We start from the raw sequence: 9,516 nt of genomic DNA, 5'->3' as shown, positions 1-9,516 counted from the left end.
CGCGCACGTGTGCGTAGTCCCATCTTTCTGTGTACAGAGCTTGTAACTTTACGAAGACTGGGCCAAATTTCTTATCATTTTGATGATTCCAGAACCTTGCAGTACACACCAATACTAATATATGCTAGATGATCAACCTTTTCTGATCGATTCCACGACGTTTCTTTCACAATGCAATTGCATGACCATAACTGGTCTTTATCTTTAATACAAACTCGATCCACAATCACATCCTCGATTTAATAACATAGATGTACCTGGCCTTGATGAATGGAGATAAGAGGAGGTCTGATCATTTCCAATCTTCTCGACATGGTTCAAAATAAACAAAGACAGCCAGGTTAGTAGGACTTAACTGGAGAGGAAAGAGTTGGAAGTAAATGAACAGGTGTAATTCCAATACACTTCTGATGGTAGATAAGGTTGAGTCATGGTCGAATCAATATATCCTGTCCAACACTTTTTCTTTCCACCTCCTTGTTTGGAACTCTGCTACTCTCTATAACAACTAGCTCTGTCCCTGTTCCAGTTGCATATATTTACATGTGCAGTGCAGAATACCAGGTACAATGACACCATGGCTATTCAATGACATTACTGAGCTCTCAAAAAGGCTATAATACCTCTTTGTCATGAATAAAGTCATGTGATCTTCAATTGAGCAAAAAGTAAAAAGGTACACAAACTTTTCCCAAAAGAGCTCTATATTCACTATGAACATGACAGACAATGAAAGCGGACAAAATATACAGTTCCTCAGGTAGACAAAGGAACATCCCTTAACTGCTATTATGTACAAATGTGTAGAACAGGTGAATATGCATTTGACACCTGTTCTACACATTTTTACATAATAGAAGTGAAGGGATGTCCCTTTGTCTACCCGATGAACTGTATATTTTGTCCGCTTTCATTGTCTGTCATGTTCATAGTGATATTGTCACCGGGGTTCTTTGCATTCTCCTAGACACTCACTGCAGCTTTGTTTGGAGGTTTCATTATGTTCAGGACTCATGAAGATTTACTTGCCTGAAGTGAATGGATTAAAGCCCATATCTGCACTAGTTTAGCGGGATTAAAGCCCATCTGCACTAGTTTGGCGAGGATCGGGATTAGACCTCACTGCAAGGTCACTGACACTGACAGGTGGTTACCTCATCAAATCAGCTCTCAATTAGCATAAGAAAAAGGGGATCATGAGGCACCAATGGTCACAGATTAGGCATTGTTTGCTATATAGAGGGCGCAAGTAGCTACAAGTAGTGCAGTGGGGCTTTAAAATACTGCCCATACCAACACAAATCCAATGCAGTAAAGAGGGGCACATAAGCTGAAGCTTCAAGCCTCACCACCAAAAAGAAGTAAAAAAAAAAGAAGAGCTCTGCAACTTGCGTATTACAGTTCAGGGACTTTTGGACAATTGTCTAGGTACATTTCTCTTCCAAGAAACAGTTCTATAATGACCAGCCCAGGCATTGTTATGTCCAGACACTGTGTGTGCTTGTATAAGACCTGCTATTGAGGCTTGACCATTCATTCATTCATTCATATGCAGATCATTAACTGACCACCACAAACCCCTGTACAGCATGTATGTCGCAGGGTCAACTCAAACTGTTTTTAGGATTTTGGCCAAGCCGGCTTGTTCCAGACTTCCAGTTACAGCAAAGAATATGGTTACGCCTAATATACTGTACCTTGTTCACATACATGTACATGTATATACGCAACTAATATGACAATTGATGCAGAGCATGGATTTTCTTAGTTTTCATAGGGTTTTAAGTGCTTTTGAAGAGGACAGTGTGTTTTTTAAAATAAATATTTTGTATAGGGGGGTGGTGCATCTACATGTATATGGGCATTGAGAAATTCATTAAAGTTAAAAAGAAGAGGGAGAGGGCAATTTGCTAGAAAGTAAGAATTAAAAACAAAAACGAAAACAAATTAACAACACCCACTGTAGTGTCTGTAGTGCCAGGCCAAAGTGTCAAATTAAATTGATCAGGAATGCATTTACGGTACTGGTAAGCAACATGGTTAAAAGGTTAAAAGTAAATAGAAATGAAAGAATAAAACCATACAAGTACAACTACAAGGGCTAGAATTTCACGTACCGTATATTGTTTTTCCTGAACCATTCTCCGTTTGCGTTTTCATGATTTTCCAACAATTACAAACCAAACTTGTGGGGCAAACCACATCCAAACATGAACATGTGCATGTAGCTCTCTTAAAAAAAAACTAAGTGGCCACTATAATAATTCCTTGTTAAGCGAATACACAAACACATTGTACTGAACTGCTCTAGATACATGTAGGCCCACGTTGCAGATGAACAAATATTGACTCTGGTACTTGTGTCTCTGAATCAATAGGCCCGTCTTCACTATCTCCAGATTGCCAAATATCCAGCTATTTGAACTATCCCGATCGAAACTATCCAGCTAATTTGCGTCTTCATTAGACCGAAGTAGAAAATTAGCTGGATAGTTGGTCGGGATAATATCCCAAGATAGTCGCAAACTATCCCGCTAGTTCGCCAAATAGTGGGATATTTTGCAAACTAGACCGAGATATCTTGTGATATTATCCCGACCAACTATCCAGCTAATTTGCTACTTTGGTCTAATGAAGACGCAAATTAGCTGGATAGTTTCGATCGGATAGTTCAAATAGCTGGATATTTGGCAATCTCGAGATAGTGAAGACACGTCTAATAAGCAATCATGTGATGGTATTTAAGCTAGTCTTTTAGAAATGAATTTGGAGACTAAAACTTTGTCAATTCAATGATTCTCAGAATCTCAGTCTTATACGAAGAAAACATTTTGATCAAAGACATTCCACCAATCTCCTACAGTAAAAGCATACATTTTTGCAACTTGAAACTGAAACTTTTGTGATTTACGAGTGATTTTCATGGCAAAGAAGCTTCTGTGAATTTGCAGAAATTTCAGTTTTGCCGCCCTCAGTCGTGATTCAGTTCTATTGTGGAATGAAAACGAAACTCTGTCAATCTAAACTGCATAGGAATTACGTTATGGAAATTTTCTGTGGTAGAAAATTCCTTGTTTTATAGTATCTAAGGGCGTGTTTATGCTTAACTTTTTCTGGCCAGAATCAGGCATCTGTTACACGTTTAGTTTAAACACGGTTGCGTCCTTTCTCACTTTTGTAGAATCACCGAAAAACGGCGATCATGGTCGCCGATCGTAAACTCACAAAAAGATGCGTTTACAATTTGTAAACGCGTTTAAATGGGGTCAACTCACTGACCTCTAGTGGGTCTACGCAGCATGCACAGTGCAGATTTGCGAATCCAGCTGCAAGGCCAAAGGCCACCCAGGGAGAATTACCTGGAGGAGCCAGAGAATTAGTGAGCATAAACAGTACACCGTGGAACTGCGATTACGATGAGCGTTACAAATCGCTCATTCTGCCTTCAAAATTTAAGCTTAAACGCACCCTAAATCATGTATACCCTGTGTAAACATACCACTACTAAAAGTGCATCCCCCTCCTGCCTAGATGAAAAAGGGGAAGGGAAGGGGGGGGGGGGAGGGGGCATCGGGCAAGCTTTAGCAAGGCAATGAGAAAAACCTTTTGGAGGTGGGTGGGAGGGGGGTAGGAACAAGGATATTTGAGTGAAAGCTTAAAAGACTTCATGAATGGGGGGTGCTTCACAAAGACTAAGATCGACTTTAAGTTGGATTTAACTATGGCAGGTGCTGAACTTTGGAACAGACTACCTTTAAATGTCAAAAACTGTCAAACTGTTAACCTATTCAAAACTAGTCTTAAGACACATTCATTCAAAATTGCGTTTGATAATTAATTAACTCTGTTCACTTTGATGTGTATTCCATATGTATTGCAATTTGTAGGTTTATTTGCATTTTTAGTTTTGTTTAAAATGTAATTGTAGATCATATCAGTCTATTTTGTGTGTTATAGCGCTTAGAGACTTCGGTGGTAAGCGCTTTATAAGTAACGTTTTTATTATTATTATTATTATTAACTATGGCAGGCCATTCATGCCACTATTTGCTCTCAATATTTACTGGCATTGGTCTCTCAAGGGACGTACAAATCATGGTCACAAATATATCAACAGGATTTACATTTTTTGATAGTTCATTATTGAAGGACAAAATAATATCTAAAGATTGTAATTGAGAGACCAATGGTGATATCAATCTGTGGCGGGCCCGCGTGCGTGAAGTTAGTGACTTTAATGGTCATCATTGTCATATTATAATATGAATTTATAATTAGATCTATGACTAGATCTAGATCTAGATCTATGAGGATCTGAGATTGAACAGTCGATATACTTTACGCATGCTCTCGGGTGCTGCACCCCTTCGTTGGTACGGTATGCAATTGCAAAACTAATTGTGCAGCGGTTTGCCGTGAAACCTGTGAAAAAGTGTAGGCCTAGGCTAGACCTATATTATAATGTCTTCGTTTTTTAGGAAAAATACTCTAAAAAGATAAGAAAATTGACACGAAAAGTCGAAAGGGGTAAGAAATATAGTTACAGGTCAAAAATGGGTACGAAAGTACACTAACGCCAACCATCGTGATCGTAGGCCTACATCGATCCATCTCTCAATCTCATAGCCTAGGACTAGGGCCAGGCTAGGGGCAGGGTATACCTCGCGCCTCGCCCATCGCGCGGCAGACACAACGTCTAGGCCGAGGCCCTACTAGTCTGGTACCGGTACTAAGTCTAAGTTACAGCTCATCTCGAAAAAAAAAAAAAATCTTCAACAACAATCGTTTCATCCTCTATTGTTTTTTTGTTTTTTTTAATCTAGACCCTCTAGGCCTATAGCATTAACAACATGATCTAGACCTACTTACAGCTTGTGCACTTGGATTTGCTGCGGGAAAAGGATTACTTGATTCTCGATCTCCGCATCAGCCAGCTGGAATCTCCTAATTTAATGATCACCAAACAGCGGATCGGAACAATGACGAAAATGATCGCTGATGATGATGAGAGGGCGGCGCTAGCGAAGCCACTCCAGCAAAGCATAGAGAGTCAATGCTAATGCGTGGCGAAGCGCAGCACAGCTGATTGATGTGATGCAAGGCCTCTTCGCTCACCATTCTAAAATAGCAAAATCTCTTGAATATTTCGAAAGGTTGTTAAAACCAGTGGCGGATCCAGGGGGGGGGGGGGGGGGGGGGGGGGGGGGGGGGGGGGTTGCCCGGCCCCCACCCCTGGGGAAAAATGTGTAAAAACACGTTACTGAATTTTACCTTTTTTTGGAGATGGGCCCCTCCCCTGGCGCTCAAGGGGGGGGGGGGGGGGGGGTGTGCGATTTTTCAAAAGGCCCCCCCCCCCAAAAAAAAAAAAAAATCTGTGCTCACTACCCCCCCCCCCCCCCCCCCCCCCCCCCCCCCCCAGCGAATTATCGGCCGGCTGTTCCGCCCCTGCATGTGCACAGGGTTAGATTACAAGATAGAGGGCAAATAGTGAAAGCCCAGGTGTAAAAAAGCAGCTATAGGCCTAACCAGTTATGAAATATAAGAACACAAATGTAGGTTTAATACACGTCAAGCTTTGCAGCGACTAGGAGTGCTGTGGATGGGGGATCAGGAACAGGGAGTTGGAATCTCCCCGGCCGGCCTGGGTGGAGGAAACATGCAGTCTCCCCTCTCTCATCGATTCGTTGGATGTTTTTGCTCTCTTTTCAGAAATCCGATTATCTGAGATTTCAATGACTTTTACCTGAAAATACAAAGAATGAGCGAGAACTGTTTTTTTTTTTGCTCCTTCCCTCTCTCTTTCTCTAGCTATACAAGCAATCTCAACTTTGAATCACTCTAGAAATTAAGAAAAAAAATTATCTGCTTGGAGTTTTTCAATACCGGTACTCGTTATCTCCTCCGGGGTTGGGTGAAGCAGAAGATATATCCCTGATTGAAATACATGTAGACTGCTGTTGATTTTTGGGCATTTTCAGCTAGCGTTTCATTCTTTTTGAGAATATTTATGCCTTTCACTTTTTTTATTTCTGTTTTTCCAGACTGATTTGCTGGGCTACCTATATAACTCTGCCTCCTTATTTTTCTGCTCCTTGTTATCTCTAGAAATAGCTCTTGAATTTATTTCTTGATCCTCTTTGCAATCATGTTCATGTTTAATGTGTTGTTTTATAGCTTGACATATAACAAAGTACATATATTATACCACATAATTACAAAGCAAAACTAAAAACAGTAACAAAATAACAACCATGAGACTCTTGTATGAATCATATTATGTACAAATCGTTATTCACGTTTCTTTTATTAAAGTAATCAAAACAAAGAATAAAGTAACATATATTTGCATGTATAAAGACATTTATATTTTTGTGGAAGAAGAAAATAGTGCATTTTTAAGAAAAGAGCTTCACAATATATATATATCATAATAAATGAGGCAAAATATAACGACCAAGTCATCAATCCCCAAAACATAATTTTTTTTTAATTTCTCAAGTAAGGGTTTACATTTACATCATGTTAAAACACCAGAAAATACAGATTCCTTTGTAATAAGCCCACAATTTCTCCTTAAATCCTTCCCTGTGTATCTGCACAAGAAAAATATATAATAGTAAAGGGTCTTGAGTTGGATACAAGGGTATATCCCAATGGCTGATGAGCATTTTTCACGAGTCAGCACAACAAGTGATATACTCAATCTTGTATCTCACAAAAGAAAAGCCATTCATTATTATTAATATCATTAATGTATGTGCTTTCTATTCTAGAACATCAATAATCCTGAATAAATCTTTATATTTTTAAAAATTAATTTCAATATTAATGTGTGTATACATCCATCGTATTAGCCTTCGCATATTTAAACTCCAATTTGCTTTTTGACACATTCACACTCCAGAAAGCAAAGCATGAGATATGGAGAAATACTGCACAGTCATCCAGGTATTTTTGTGCAGAGCATAACATACACTGATTTTACTGGTCGGTGCAAAACCCTTCATACATATATTTATCTACAATGATATATTAAAGGTTTTATTCATTATTAGATTCTCTGTAAATAACTTCTTTGATGACGGTGAACAACTATAAAGAAGTATTTATTTAAACATATTTGTGGCTTACACCCGGTAAATAAGATCGATTGATCGATCTGTATTGAAAAACAAGTCAGACAAAATCTTGGAACCCGCGGGACTTGAACCTGCATCTACTGCTTGCCGGGCAGCGACTCTACCACCAGGCCATCACTGGTCCATGGCACATGGCACAGTCACGATGAATTAGAAGTAATTGATACAGAATTACTAATTGCTCTATCTAAACAAATATGTATTAAACAAAAAGATCTTGCTTTGCAAATCACTGTTTAAAACAGGAGACAAAATAAAACTGGAAACAAAATGTTCCGTCAGTCACCTATACTTGATTTTGATCAATAACATCCCGATCGAAGGAGGCTTGAATATTCAAAGTACAAAAAATGAAAACGATTACGGTAAAACTGGTTATTCATATCGGACTTAACAACAACTGAATGTGATTAAAATCGATCTTCATTAAAAATATTTCACTTTGATCCATTAAATTTGAAACCCAGTTTTACAGGATAGCCTGTTTTATTAATAGTGGGTTCTTGTATAGCGCTCATGCCCGTCAGAATTGACACTCCTGCCACTTCACAATTATTACCCTGACGTTAGCATGGCTGCCATTATGGCTCTGGCATTTCAAGAAACTCAATTCCTGCCAGGTACCCATCCACCTGGGTCGAGGGAGGCAAATGTAGATTTATGTCTTGCCAAAGGGCAATAGCACTGTGGCAGGGATTTAAGCCCCATATATACCCTGTGGTTCAGTCAGGTGACTGATGCCCTAGACCACATAACCCCTGCAGCCATTGTGTGCCCGGCAAAAGGGCGTGGATGGATACGCACCCAACGGAAGTACATGTACATTTCAAGAAATACAGTCAAACCTGTCTATAGCGACCGCCCAAGGGAAACACAAAAAGTGACCTTTGAAGACAGGTGCATGGTCTTTGTAGACAGGTTCCTTTAGTACATGATTCAATGAGAAACCATTTTCAAGGGAAACAACAAATGTGGCCTTTGTAGACAGGTGGTCATTAAAGTGGGTTCGACTGTATACCGGTATGCATTTTCAAGTCTGACTGCATCTATACAACACATTTCAGCCTGTACATTATCAAAATTGTAAAGAGTGATAGGAAAAATAAACGTCTCTTAATTATTCATTCGTCGTTTCATCACTAAACCAAGGAAGCATGAATAATTAGATCACACTTTGTATGTGCATCCTGCCGAACACATTGACCGTAAACTGGTTTCACCCTGGTCTCGATGAAGCTGTGCTGTACAACGGATACTTGATTTCCCAGAAACTGATGTATATGTGAGCATAGTGCTAAATGATGCTTATTCTTTGGAGAATCTATGTCATTGACTTATTCTGCGAATGGTTCAGATTTACAAGAGCACATGCTGGATGCAACTGAATTATCACTGACACAATACTAAATTTGTGTAATTTTTGTAATTTCCGAAAGTTTCTTGCATTAAATACATCCATCTCTTTAAAGTTGGGAAAGTATCAAGTTTTACAATACTATAGTTCAGACATTCCAAAGGTCCACAATTCCAAGAACCCTTGATATTAACAGTATCAGTCTCAGGGACATTCTGAGGAAGAGTCGGCAGGCTCTCGAGACAAATTTGTCAGTCTTGTCTAGTGTTTCTGCAGTCATGAAAATGACCATCTCTAAAAGGTATCTGGTGTTACAATACTGCCATTCAGACATTCCACGGTCCACAAACCAAAGGCCCATGATAGTAACAGTATCAGTCTCAGGGAGCCTCACAAGAATAGCAAGGTTTTTCAGACCAATTTCTCAGTCATTAGGCCATCTTGCAAAATTTGTGAAAGTACCAGTATTTTTAGTACCTTGTACTGCCATTCAGACACTCCATGGCCCACAAGCCCGTGATAGTAAGAATATATGTCTCAGGAAACTTCCGAGGAATAGCCAGCAGGCTCTTGAGACAAATTTTTCAGTCTTGTCTAATGCACCTTCAGTCAGGTGGACTTTTAGTCTCCTAGTCTGGGCGAAGGTGTGTGTCCGGACAGTTGAGAGAATTTAAAGAGAAGGTTGAGTTCTGGGAAGAGGTGAAAAATAATTTGTGAGCATTGTCATTCTTATTATGCAAGTGTGGAAGAACATCAGATAAGACATGTTCCCTGAAAAGCATGGGTCTTCAAATGCATTCATATTCTAAATATATCATGTAACATAGTAAAAATCCAGAGTAGAATTTTTTACGCCACATGTTCGTGTAGTCCCATATACAGTGTACAGCATCTCTCTGTGTACAGTGCTTGTAACTTCACCAAGACTTGGCCAGATTTCTTATCATTTTGATGATTCCAGACCCTTGCCATACACACAAATTCTTATATACTAGATGATCAACCTTTTCTGATAGATTCCAC

This window comes from Strongylocentrotus purpuratus, unplaced genomic scaffold (assembly GCF_000002235.5).
Source record: "Strongylocentrotus purpuratus isolate Spur 01 unplaced genomic scaffold, Spur_5.0 spur5_scaffold_19, whole genome shotgun sequence".
Taxonomy (NCBI): Eukaryota; Metazoa; Echinodermata; class Echinoidea; order Camarodonta; family Strongylocentrotidae; genus Strongylocentrotus; species Strongylocentrotus purpuratus.
Note: the sequence above shows the minus strand (reverse complement) of the source record.